The sequence below is a fragment of the Aquarana catesbeiana genome, linkage group LG09 (assembly GCF_042186555.1).
Source record: "Aquarana catesbeiana isolate 2022-GZ linkage group LG09, ASM4218655v1, whole genome shotgun sequence".
Classification (NCBI taxonomy): domain Eukaryota; kingdom Metazoa; phylum Chordata; class Amphibia; order Anura; family Ranidae; genus Aquarana; species Aquarana catesbeiana.
Genome location: NC_133332.1, coordinates 93,107,195 through 93,121,748, shown reverse-complemented (window position 1 = coordinate 93,121,748; position 14,554 = coordinate 93,107,195).

The window sequence follows — 14,554 nt, the reverse complement described above, 5'->3', positions numbered from 1 at the left end:
GGCCATTAGTATGTCTGGAAGGCCAAGAAGGAGAGGCAGACAGTCACAAGCCAATAAGAGAGGGCAAGCAGGCTCTGTGTCTAGTGCTGGTCGTGGAGACGGTGCATCCTCATCAGCACGTGGCCATGGGACACGCTTAGCCTTTTTTTCGGCAGCTGGCCGTGTTGAGCCGCAACATGCGGAAGACTTGGTCGAGTGGATGACCAAGCCGTCCTCATCCTCCTCATCCTCTCTCACCCATGCCCAGGGTGCTTTGTCTGGCAAAGCAGCGGCCTCTTCCCTCAGCTCAATGTCATCAGTGACTCCTTCCCTAGCTTCACCATGTCCTCATGAGGATTCCCTCGAACTGTTTGACCACAGTGTTGGGTACATGCTCCAGGAGGATGCCCAGCGTTTGGAAGGCTCTGATGACGATACTGAGCTCGATGAAGGCAGTAACATGAGCACGGACAGAGGGGGTGCCCAAGAAGGACAGCAATCTGGCAGTCATGCTCCCCCTGCTGCAGCATACTGCCAGGTTTGCTCCAGTGATGAGGAGGGAGGGGATGATGAGGTCACTGACTCAACGTGGGTGCCTGATAGGAGAGAGGAGGAGGAGGAGGAGGAGGAGGAGGAGGAGGAGGAGGCGGCGGCACATCACCAACGAGGCAGGATGCCCTCCAGGGGCCAGCCTAAGGGCAGCACATTGACTGCATCACACCCCAAAGCTCCACATGTGCAGGGCGCTGCAGTCTCTGCGCGTTATTCAAAAAGTTCTTTGGTGTGGGCCTTTTTTGAGACGAGTGCATCAGATCGCACCGCTGCTATTTGCAACATATGTCTCAAGCGTATCTCGCGTGGCCAAAACATCTCCCGCTTGGGTACCACATGCTTGACCAGACATATGTTGACCTGCCATGCAGTTCGTTGGCAAGCGTATCTAAAAGACCCACACCAAAGAACAAAGAGGATCTCTCCTTGCTCCTCATCAGCTGAGATTTCCAACCCCACTAGACCTTCAGTCCTCTCTGAGACCTGCAGTGAGAGGAATGAAGGTGTAGAATTAGGTGTGTCACAGCCAAGTACTTGTGGGCAATCTGCTTTTGGTACACCAACGTCAGATTGTACCAGGCAAATTTCCCTGCCCCAGCTGCTGCACCGCCGAAAGAAGTTTGCTCCCAGCCATCCACATGCCCAGCGGTTGAATGCTAGCTTGGCAAAATTGCTAGCACTTCAACTGCTGCCTTTTCAGTTGGTAGACTCTGCCCCCTTCCGTGAGTTTGTGGAATGTGCGGTTCCTCAGTGGCAGGTACCCAAACGCCACTTTTTCTCACGGAAGGCGATTCCGGCTCTCTACCGGCATGTGGAAGGCAATGTCCATGCCTCGCTGGACAGGGCGGTCAGCGGTAAGGTGCATATTACCGCTGACTCATGGTCCAGCAGGCATGGACAGGGACGTTACCTAAGTTTCACGGCGCATTGGGTGACTCTGCTGGCAGCTGGGAAGGATGCAGGACAAGGTGCAGTAGTGTTGGAGGTTGTTCCGCCACCACGCCTCCAAAATGCTGATTGTGACACACCTCTCTCCTCCACCCCCTCCTCTTCTTCTTCCTCCATGGCCTCTTCCTCGGAACCAGCGGTGCTCCGTAGGCGTTCAAGGGGCTACGCAAGTACGCAGGCCAAAAGATGCCATGCGGTGCTTGAGCTGGTGTGCTTGGGGGACAGGAGCCACACTGGGGCAGAGGTTTTGTCAGCTCTGCAGGGGCAGGTTCAGAGGTGGTTGACGCCACGCCAAATTAAGGCAGGAATGGTGGTTTGCGACAATGGCACCAACCTCCTCTCTGCCCTCCGACAGGGACAAATGACCCATGTGCCCTGTTTGGCTCACGTCCTTAACTTGGTGGTGCAGCGGTTCTTGGGCAGGTACCCGGGCTTACAGGATGTCCTGAGGCAGGCCAGGAAAGTCTGTGTGCATTTCCGCCGGTCATATAATGCCAGTGCTCGGCTGACGGACCTCCAAAAGGAGTTTAACCTGCCCAAGAACCGCCTAATCTGTGACATGCCCACCAGGTGGAACTCAACGTTGGCCATGCTGCAGCGGCTGCACACGCAGCAGAGGGCCATCAATGAGTACCTGTGCGACTATGGCACCAGGACAGGGTCAGGGGAGCTTGGTTTTTTTTCCCCACGCCAGTGGGCCATGATCAGGGATGCATGCACTGTCCTGTCACCATTCGAGGAGGCCACGAGGATGGTGAGCAGTGACAGTGCATGCATCAGTGACACTGTCCCCCTTGTCCACCTGTTGGAGCACACGCTGCGTGGAATAATGGACAGGGCACTTGAGGCAGAACAGAGGCAGGAAGAGGAGGACTTCCTTAGCTCTCAAGGCCCCCTTTATCCAGACAGTGTTCCTGCGTGCCCGCCGATCACACAGGAAGAGGACGAGGAGGAAGATTGTGTCAGTATGGAGGTGGAGCCTGGCACTCAGCATCAGCAGCAGTCTTTAAGGGATCAGTCCCAAGAAACACATGGACTTGTACGTGGCTGGGAGGAGGTGGCTGCGGACCATGTCGTTCTTAGTGACCCAGAGGACTCCGGACCGAATGCCTCAGCAAACCTACGCTGCATGGCCTCCCTGATCCTGCAAAGCCTGCGTAAGGATCCTCGTATTCGTGGTATCAAGGAGAAGGACCAATACTGGCTGGCAACCCTCCTTGATCCACGTTACAAGGGTAAGGTTGCGGACCTTATCTTGCCATCGCAGAGGGAGCAGAGGATGAAACATCTTCGGGAGGCCTTGCAGAAAGGTCTGTGCAACGCGTTCCCAGAGACTGGGAGGTTACAAACTCCTGTTTCTGGACAACGTGTTGCTGAGGCTTCGGTCAGTCAAAGAAGGAGCGGTGGAGAAGGTGGCCGTCTGACCGATGCGTTCAGACAATTTTTTGGTCCGCAGCCCCAAGGTATGATCGGTTCCAGCAACCATCGCCAGCGTCTGTTTTACATGGTGCAGGAATACCTAGGGGCAAGATCAGACTTGGACACCTTTCCCACCGAAAATCCTCTGGGTTACTGGGTCTTGAGGATGGATCACTGGCCAGAGCTTGCACAGTATGCAATTGAGCTACTGGCCTGTCCTGCATCCAGCGTTCTTTCGGAACGCACATTCAGTGCTGCTGGAGGCGTGGTAACCGATCACAGGGTGCGTCTGTCCACCGACTCGGTCGATCGGCTGACCTTCATAAAAATGAATGAGTCTTGGATCACCACCAGCTACCAAGCACCTGATGCTGATGTAACCGAATAATTTTTTTTGAAATCTCAGATCCCTTCAAAGACTGCCTATGCTGATGCTGAGTGACTATCCCTGAGTAATTATCCTCTTCCTCCTCAATCATCACGCTAATAGCTTGTAAGAACATTTTTGGTTCTGGGCGCCACCACCAGTGCCTAAGGCACAATTTTTCAGCCCCTGTTTAACAGGGGCGTGTAATTACAATTTTTGATGTAATACTTTGCAGCAGGGCTCGTTCCTGCATTCCAACTAGAGTGTCTGTGAGGGGTTGCAGTGTTGTGGCACCAGCACCAGTGCCTAAGGCCCAATTTTTCTGCCCCTGTCTAACAGGGGCGTGTAATTACAATTTTTGATGCAATACTTTGCAGCAGGGCTCGTTCCTGCGTTCCAACTAGAGTGTCTGTGAGGGGTTGCAGTGTTGTGGCACCAGCAACAGTGCCTAAGGCCCAATTTTTCTGCCCCTGTCTAACAGGGGCGTGTAATTACAATTTTTGATGCAATACTTTGCAGCAGGGCTCGTTCCTGCGTTCCAACTAGAGTGTCTGTGAGGGGTTGCAGTGTTGTGGCACCAGCACCAGTGCCTAAGGCCCAATTTTTCTGCCCCTGTCTAACGGGGGCGTGTAATTACAATTTTTGATGCAATACTTTGCAGCAGGGCTCGTTCCTGCGTTCCAACTAGAGTGTCTGTGAGGGGTTGCAGTGTTGTGGCACCAGCACCAGTGCCTAAGGCCTAATTTTTCAGCTCCTGTTCAACAGGGACATGTAATTACAATTCTTGATCTAATATTTCACAGCAGGGCCCTGTGAGGGCTTACAGTGTTGTGGCCACAGCAATACCTAAGGCCCAAATTTCTGCTGAGTATATAGGGCAGGACCCTACTTTCAAACATCTAACTTACAAATGACTCTTACTTGCAAACGGAAGGAGACAACAGGAAGTGAGATGAAATCTACCCCTAGGAAGGGAAATTCTCTCCTGTAAGAATTAATATGGGAAAACAATTTCTCCTTTCCACTGATGCTTTCCAATCCTTGTTCCACAAAAAAACCCAAATTTTCAAAAAACATTTTTCATTGGGACAAAAAAGTGAGGTGAAATCTTCTGAAGAGGAGGAAAGACAGCAAAACAAATGTCACAGGGGTGATAACCCTTCCCTATGTTTTCCAAAAAGCTTAGAAAAGATTTTTTGGCTGGAGCTAAACACGTTAAAAATGTTCAAAATTACAAACAGATTCTACTTAACAACAAACCTACAGTCCCTGTCTTGTTTGCACTGCTGTTCAGAGTATATAGGGCCTGGTGGCCCCACACCTTTCCTTATTTTAATTTGGGTGCGGGGTTCCCCTTAATATCCATACAAGACCCAAAGGGCCTGGTAATGGACTGGGGGGTACCCATGCCGTTTGTCTCACTGATTTTCATCCATATTGCCATGACCCGACATGACATTAAACCCGCAAGCAGTTTTAAATGAGATTTTTTCCTTTAAAAATGACATTTGGTGCAGGGACTGTTCTAAACATGGGAAACACGCGTCACTTTACAGGCATACTATAGACACCCCCCAGGTACGATATTTAAAGGAATATTTCACTTTTTTTTTTTACTTTAAGCATCATTAAAATCACTGCTCCCGAAAAAACGGCCGTTTTTAAAAGTTTTTTTTGCATTGATACATGTCCCCTGGGGTAGGACCCGGGTCCCCAAACCCTTTTTAGGACAATACCATGCAAATTAGCCTTTAAAATGAGCACTTTTGATTTCGAACGTTCGAGTCCCATAGACGTCAATGGGGTTCTAACGTTCGTGCGAACTTTCGGTCCGTTCGCGGGTTCTGGTGCGAACCGAACCGGGGGGTGTTCGGCTCATGCCTATTCCTGACAATGATGTCATAGAGGTATCCCAGAACATAAAAAGCTCCACAATCCACAAAATCATTAAGACACCATTCTGTAATCCTGGATGGACAGGCCGCTGTTTATGTGCCGGCCGGCGCTTCTGTTTTGAAGGTGATTTTAGCAATAATACAATGTAAGTGCAACCTTTTAATGGCTTATGTAATAAAATGTTAACGATTTTACCCTATGTGGAGCTTTTTATGTTCTGTTCATAGGGGTATCTTATGACATTGTCAGGAAGATCGGTGTGCGAGTCACAGGAGGATTCTTGAATGTTGTAAAGGCCCCAGCTGGGTATTAAGCCACAAGTGCCATTGACCTCCTGTAATACGAGTTCAATACGAGCTGGTAAGCGAGCATTTTTGCTTTTGGTGGTGGCTGTGTCACTTAGGATCACATTTTCTAGGTGGCAGATGGTGGTGATTTTCAATCAAGAACTTTATTATTTCATTACATGTGGATTTTATTTTTGATATTTTTTATTTTGTTTTATTTATTATGGACACTAATCATTGTTAGCGCAACTCAGCAAAGGTTATATGCTTTACATCTGTGTTTTATGGAGTCGGACAACTTCTGGCACATGTGAACGTGTATTCCAGCCCAGGACGATTGCACTGCGTTCCACAATTCCTCTGCATTTCTTGGTTTTACCTCAGAAACATCATTTTTGATGTAAATCTACAAGTTTTCTATTGGATTAAGGTCCGGGGATTGGGCTGGACACTCCAGAATGTTAATCTTGCTGGTCTGGAACCAAGATGCTATTCGCTTACTGGTGTGTTTGGGGTCATTGTTTTGTTGAAACACCCATTTCAAAGGCATTTCCTCTTCAGCATAAGGCAACATGACCTCTTCAAGTATTTTGATGTATTCAAGCTGATCCATGATCCCTGGTATGCAGTAAATAGGCCAACACCATAATATGAGAAACATCCCCAACTCATGATGCTTGTGCCACCATGCTTTGCTGTCTTCACAGTGTACTGTGGCTTGAAATCAGTGTTTGGCGGTCATCTGACAAACTGTCTATGACCCCTAGACCCAAAAAGAACAATCTTGCTTTCATCAGTCCACAAAATGTTGCGCCATTTCTCTTTAGGCTAGTCGATGTGTTTTTTGGCAAATTGCAACCTGCCCATGTCGTTTTTTCAACAATGGGACTTGGCAGGGGCTTCTTGCCGATAGCTTGGCTTCACATAGGTGTCTTCTAATTGTTACTGTACTCACAGGTAACTTTAGACTTTCTTTAATCACCCTGGAGCTGATAATTGGCTTTGCAATTTTGACTATTCTTTGAACCATTTGAATGGTAGTTTTCTGTTTTCTTCCACGTCCTTCTGGTTTTGGTTTCCATTTTAAAGCTTTTGAGATCATTTTAGCTGAGCAGCCTATCAGTTTCTGCACTTCTTCCCCTCTCCGATCAACTTTTAATCAAAGGATGCTGTTCTTCTGAACAATGTCTGGAACGACCCATTTTACATAGATTTTCAAAGAGAAATGCACTATACCCAGCATGTGCAACATTTGCTGCCTTAACCACTTCCGGACCGCCCACCGTCGTTATACGTCGGTACTTTGAAGGGGACTATTGTTGTTATGACAGCAGTGGGCGGTCCACTTTCAGATAAAAGTGGTCTCTGTGGCAGATTTTTAAAACTTTTTAAACGCGCCCCGTCCTGACGAGCTCGCGTGCAGAAACAAACGCATACGTGAGTAGCACCTGCATATGAAAACGGTGTTCAAACCACACATGTGAGGTATCGCCGCGATCGGTAGAGTGAGAGCAGTAATTCTAGCCCTAGACCTCCTATGTAACTGTTGTCTTATTTTTTAATTCAAAAAAGTGTATGCTTTCCAAAAAAAGTGCGCTTGTAAGACTGCTGCGCAAATACGGTGTGACAGAAAGTATTGCAACGACCGCCATTTTATTCTCTAGGGTGTTAGAAAAAAAATGTATAATGTTTGGGGGTTCTAAGTAATTTTCTAGTAAAAAAACTGTTTTTAACTTGTAAACAACAAATCTCAGAAAGAAACTCGGTCCTTAAGCGGAGGTCCACACAATTTTTTAAGTTAACCTTAATCCCATCTTCGCATATCATACATTGTCAAATGACTTTTTTTTTTGTAGTGGGTACCTGTCTAGCTGTGTTTTAGATGTTGTTTCCTGTTTCTGACCCCCGCGGGTATGGGTGGATATCGTCGTCATCTCTGGCTGCGCACTGTCTCCTGGGAGCTAAGTGTCATTATTCAGTGTCAGTGCGGATGGCCGTCGCTAATTCTCGCAAGATCCCGAAACCGTATTATCTTTGTTGCCATCATAACGGGGCGGGAACTTCCGATGACGCCACCCGTTGTGTTGGCAATGTGGAAGTTTATGGCGCTCCGTGCCGTACAAACTGAGCATGTGCGGGAAGGAACGGTGAATACTGGTAGCTCAGCATTCACTGCATCCAGGAAGTTTATGCGCGTGGGCTTCACATGCCCACAAGCAAGATGAAACCTGCCATCAACAGATTTTAAAAGTAAGTTTTTTGTACGAAACCGGACATTGGGGATATATGTTACCAAACAAGTGAATGTAACATTGACCATATGTAAGGGTCTGAATGTTTAAAAAAAAAAAAAAAAAATTGAATTGTCGGTGGACCTAAAAAAGGGTGGCTAAATAAGGGCCACTTGTTTGACACCTGTTTTTTCACAGACTGAATGACCTTACTAATTGATCTCCACACTGCTATCATGTCAAACACAACTGTATAACCTCTTGCCACCCCACTAATCATGTGTGCAATGCCAAAGAGGGTTGGCTTTAACACACACATACATGTGTCCAGGGGCAACCAAGGTTTCTGTGTCAACACCGCGCTCACTGAGAGGTCCCAGCATAGGTACTGAGATATCATAGACAACTCCTGGTCTCTAGTAATGATGGCCCATTGACTCATGACTATGTGACCACTGTGACAATCATTCACAGTTTTCACGTGATTGGTCAATCCTCCCCCTCTGCTAAAGACCATGCTAAAGGGGCTCTGGGGCTGGGTGTGAAAGGGTTAAAAAATCCCCAGTATGTATAAAAAAATTTCTGTTATTTCTAATGTGAGACCTGTTCTGTTTTCTAAATGTAAATCTACAGTGTTGGATTTCTTCCGTTAAGCCTGTCAGAATTCACAAAGAGCTGATTCAATGCAGCCGCTGTTTAGCAAAAAATTTTTTCGATAGGCTCCTTCAACAAAAGTTGATCAAACAAATTACTTTTGTTGAACACAACATGGTAGGCAGAGTCACCCACTCAGCAGGAGCTTACCAATGTTTGCTCAGTGTACAGCCAGTATTTTTCTTAGTTTTTGAAGCAGGGAGGGCTTCTCATCTTTGAGCCTCATGGTCGTATTAAAATATTCCTATCTATGAGGGATCAAAAGAGGGATTCTTTTTTTTTTTTTTTTACAAACTTTATTGAGAGGTCACACAGACATCTCATAAAGGACAATTGTTGCACGCATGGCACAAGTCAGTCGATTGCCTTGCAGTGTACTGCGCTGAAAAAAGTACTGTATGCGCTCCCGAGTCCAGCATTCGGCGTCCATAGGGGCCGAATGCCGGACTCAGCCCCCCCACCCCCCCCCGCATCATTGGATTTTATTGACAGCAGCAGGAGCCAATGGCCGTGCTGCTATCAATCTATCCAATCAAGAGCCGGGAGCCCGTGGAGAGAGAGACAGCGCATCCCCGCCGACTGACTGAAGGTGTTCAGGTAAGTAAAATGGGGGGGCTGGGGGCCGGTGACTGCCAGGTGTTTTTTCACCTTAATGCATAGGATGCATTAAGGTGAAAAAACACAAACCTTTACAACCTTTAATGTTAGATTCTTCACATGACTGCAGTCTTCGCCTGGTCCCGGGCATTGATGAGCGTGCTCCACTCGAGAGGTACCCCACACATGCACAGGCTCGGAAAGCCGGTCTTAAACTCAGTCTGCAAAAAAAAAAAAAAGAAGAAGAAACTAGCAGATTCCTCCATCCACATTTTACAGCACAGACTGACACATTTCGCACTGTGCTTATTGTATTTTGGCTCCTCCAGGCTGTCAAAATACCCAAACAGCATCTGAATCTTATTGGATGTGGATGTAGCTACTTTTCCACCCACTTCCCTCTCTATATCAACTGATGTGGAGCAGGAGGCAGCTAACCGGGCCACCCAGGGAGAGAATTTAATCAAGCCATCGGAAACCAGCCAAAGTTCAATCATTGTATGGCCTGCTTTAGGATCTAGGTGTTTCCACACTGAGGTATCGGCACTAAGAAGTGGCATCTTATAGCCAAGCAATGCTAGGATGAAAAATAAAATCCCCGTGTTGTTAGACAGTATTTCCTTTAAAGTGTTTCAATTTTAATTATTTAGATCTGAGTGAAGAGCATTGAGTATATGAACTTGTACGGCGGAGCTGCGAAGTCACGCTAAGGGTCTGGTTCACACTCACATGCAGCATGTGATGTTTCCCACAAACACAAGATGTTTCTGTGTATAAAGAAATGTTTCTTATTACTGAGGGAAAGCAAAACGCTCATTAGCCCTATTAGACTTGGCTCTGGCTGTCACAGGGGCACTGATGGAGGCCACATGTCTATAACCCTACAGGAAGAACAATGACTCATTCACGGTGGGAGTCAGAGAAGAGGACCGCCAAATACAATAGGGTCCATCTCCAGGGAGTACCAGAATCTCTTCCAGTCTCAGACATTCAGCTTATAACAACTGAACAAATAATTTGCAAGCAACCATAAGCTAAGAAGTGTACTTTATTCTGCCTATTATCAGGTAGATTGTGCGAATACGTTTTGTAAAATAAAAATAATTTATGTAAAATACACATACCGGTATTGTAAGAATTTTAGTAATATCAGCTGCAGACTTCCACCTGCTTTTGTTCTGTAAACTCTGAGACAGGTCTTTACACTGCTAAGTGGGAGGGTTTGGCTGTTACAATCACACGATCAATACCAGTTTCTGCCCCCCAATCCAAGTCAGCAATGAGTGGAAGTCAGCTGAAAAACTTGAGCGCTGGAGTTATGCTCTGCCCCACAACCCCAGCATTCAAATCTTTAATGTGGCACTGGTAATCTAAATGAATAGTGTGCCAGTAGAGGGCAGCTATAAGTGAGTGGATTGATTCACTACATCCAGTTCTGAAAGAATCGAGGGGCAGCTTTTTAAAGACCAACTTTAGTAGAAAAATAGACTTATATAGCCTAGTTCCCAATTGGCCCCGATTTCGAGGGGCTGTCCCTGATTTGGAACAAAGTCCCTCTTTCCTCCTCGTTTTGGTCTGATCTATATAGTTGTATATAAAATGCACTTTTTAGCTTTCACAAAGTGTTTCACGGTGCCAAACCTTTCATCCATTTCTAAATTGCTGCATTTGTAAATTTCAAAAGCCAGAACAAGACCCCTTTCACACTGGGGCAGCGAGTCCTTTAGCGGCAAAGTGTCGTTAGTTTTAGCAACGCTTTTTGGCCGCTAGCGGGGTGCATTTAACCCCGCTAGAGGCCAAAGAAGGGGTTAAAAACGCCATGTCGTGTCGCTTCTTATTCATTCCAATGGGCAGGGGCTTTGTAGGAGCGCTGTATATAGCGCCCCTACACCGCCCCAGAGTTGCTGCTTGCAGGACTTTTTTTCCCGTCCCGCAAGTGCACCGCCCCAGTGTGAAAGCACTCAGGCTTTCACACTGGGGAGCCATGAGAAGCGGCTTTCAGGGGCTTTACATGATGCTATTTTTTAGTGCTAAAACGCCAGAAAACTGCCTTGGTATGAAAGGGGTCACTAGTGGGTTTAACTAAATTTTTTTTTTTTTTGTACAATTCTCCTTTAAGGGGCGTGGCAAGGGGTGTGTCCTATGCCTACATACTTTGCTAATAGGTGTCCCTCGTTCCCATGTCAAAAAGTTGGGAAGTATGTTAAATAGTACATTGTGCATAAATGATCTTACTTCTCAGTCTTGATTCCAAACACCTTTCAGTTCCACCCTTGAGTGTAATGGATCATTCACAGTTTCCTCTATGAATAAAATTGGTATTTGTACAGTTTTGTTTTTTTTTAATCTCAGTGGTTAGTTAGAAATGGGTGGGAGTTGGGGTTGCTAATATTCTAAAGTTGGGCTTTAGGTTACATACCAGTGCTTAAAATGCATGGCTACAACCATTACCTAATGGTAGATCAATGCTAACATGGCAATCACAACACTTCCAAGAACTTCCAAAAAAAAGCTAATACTTTGGATCATCTTAAATGTTTTTCTCTTTATAGCATTGGCATCCCCCATCTATATAATCTCCATGGTAAATAGCCAGGGTGACGCAATACCACCACACCCTGATGACGGGGTTCTTTTTACAAACTCATGGAAGTACTTGTGCAAAAGCATTAATTTCGAAACCCATGGAAAAGATGATAAAAAACCAAAGTCTACTACTTACTTCCATATAACAGAATGAATAAACCAATTTAGTAACACTCTCTTTTCTTTAAAACCCCAATGATTCACAGGCAAGTTTATTTTCAGCTTTGCTCATTTCAAAACGTCCTTTCTTAGAAGTTTAAAATATTTTACATGAAGTGAAACTTTAAATTCAAATTGTGCAATCAAGGTTTGTTTTTTTTGTTTTTTATTGCAGAAGAGACATACTTTGGAGAATTCAATAAAAGCACTTTTCTTGAGGTAGGCCCCTTTAAAACTACCTGCACCTAATTCAGACAAGCATATGCGGCAGTTTCAGTAAGGCCCCTTTCACGCTGGGGTGTCGGCGGTAAAGCCGTCGTTTTTGCGGGGGTTTTCTGCCGCTAGCGGGGTGGTTTTACCCCCCGCTAGTGGCTGAAAAAGAGTTAAAACGACCCGCATAACGCAGCTGCAGCAGGACTTTGCCGGTGGTTCGGCAGCGGTACCCATTCAGTTCAATGGGCAGGAGCGGTGTATACACCGCTCCAAAGATGCTACTTGAAGGATCTATTTTTCAGCGTCCTGCCAGCGCACCGCTCCAGTGTGAAAGCCCTCGGGCTTTCACACTGAAGACACAGGAGAGGCTCTTTACAGGTGCTATGCAGGCGCTATTTTTAGCGCTGTAGCGCCTGTAAAGCGCCTCAGTGTTAAACGGGTCTAATATTACGCCTGCAATAAATTCAAGCAGTTCTTATTACAAATCACTTTAAGAAGCTGCCATTATGGCTGCAACGGATTCTTAAAGAATTACCGAAAAAATAACAGATTAGGAAACTGGTGGTCATTAAGACCAGCTCTGAGCTGGTGTACAGAGAGATGGCAGTGCTCAGAGTGAGGCATTTTGTGCCGAGAAGCTGTCATTAACGTGACAGCTTCCCACACAGGGCTCGTGGTTGATCAAATACTTCCTAGCAAAAAATTGGGGGTTATTTACTAAAGGAAAATCCACTATGCACTACAAGTGCACTTGGAAGTGCATTCCCTGTAGATCTGAGGGGGACATGCAAGGAAACTAAAAAACAGCATTTTTGCTTGTACATGATTAGATAATAGAAATCAACAGAGCTTTCCCTCAGATCTACAGCAAGTGCACTGTGGATTTGCCTTTAGTAAATCAACCCCAATGACTCATCCCCGTCCTCATTTAGCAGCTGCGCCAGGAGATTTGGTGGCTGAATGTAAACAAAGGGATCACTTTTTGGGAATCAGTGGTGGAGGTCCTTAGTCCTTAGTGAAGTGTGACTTACAGATTAGGCTAGACCCCCAGATGGTATTGCTTGGAAAATTTTAGGATTTAAAAGACAAGTTGATATGTTAAACTATTTATCTTCTATGCTGTGTTTCAATGCACAAAGAGAAATCTTGCTTCACTGGAAGTTTGCAACCTATGCTCCCCCTATATAAATTGACCTATAAGGATAGGAATTGCCCAAGAAAATTCAGCAAAATGTGGTCAGCCTGGACAGATGCCCAGGGTATTTAGATATGTGACATGAGAGCTGCCTTCGGGACGTCCATAGGCTATTCTTTTTCTGTACACTGGTTGATTACTTTGGGCGTTGCTCGGTGGATTTCCTATTATATTTTCATAATACCCATTCCCCTACCTCCTCTGCATCCCCCCCCCTTCTTCATAGTGTATATCACTTGCCTTAAATGACTGAGATTTCTTAAGTCCTACTGGGTGTTCCTCATCAAAGTCCACCTACCCAGTCTCTGCCCACCCCACTAGGAAACTCCTGGGCTGTCTGTGTGACATGCACAGTAGCTGGGGAGGGAGCTTAGTCATACACTCTGGCCTCAGTGTCACCTCCTAAGACAAAATTTGTGTACCTGTTCCCAAGACATGGAAAGTGTCTACAACATTCTTTTTGAATTTCCTACACTATGTTCCTTCTGCAATAAAGGATTCTTACCTTGCTGCTCACAAACTGTTTACACTGTACATTGAGCTGCATATGCATAGCTCAGTGTAAAACATGGACATCTACCGGGGGCCAGTATGAACGAACGCCAACTTGCATGCATGGGGGTTATGTCATCCCATCCTCACCAATCCAGATGGCCTAAGATCCTGAACCTGAACAAAGCAAGTAAAAAAATATTGACACCTTCAGGGGAACTTGTGAATGTCTCATCACTAGAGTAGATGTATATAGTTCTGCTTTAAAGTGGAACTAAACCCTCCAATCCTTTACAGCCAAGGAAGCTGCCATCTTAGCCTCTGTTTGATCTGCAGTTGCCATGGTGCTGCACATCTGATCAGCTATGACACCAGCAATTTGATGGCTTGACAGTTCAGTCAAAACCTAACATAAGCACACTAGTGACTGTGACATTTATCATTCGAATGATTGCCTTGAGTGTTAACCATTTTGGGAAATGGTTACAATGGTGGATTTAGTTCCACTCTAAGCAAACTTTCTAAGCCCTCAGATGGTTCCCTGTCATAGCCGATCACATGTGCAGCCTCATAGCTACTGCAGATCTAAACAGAGGCCAAGATGGCTCTGTCTTAAGAGAGTTTAGTTCTGCTTTAAGGCAGTCTAGAAAACTCATTCTATGCACTCATATTATGTGTGGATAGGGGTTAGTAAATGTAATAGCACCATGAATCAGAATTCAGTTACTAAACTGTTCATGGCTATTTGAATAAATAATCCATTGTCTATGGGGCACTAGAAAGCACTGCTGGCCAAGGCATGTTAAAGGAAAAAATAAGCCAGCAAAGGAATGTGTTCTCAGGACCAATGGAAAAAGCCCACCCAATGTGACATGGCCAGCCCCCAACCCAAGGAAAACAAGCTAATTTTGAGTATTCCTAATGAGGCCCAGTTCACACTTTTTTGGACATTTTTGTAAAGTTAAATACATGTGAATCT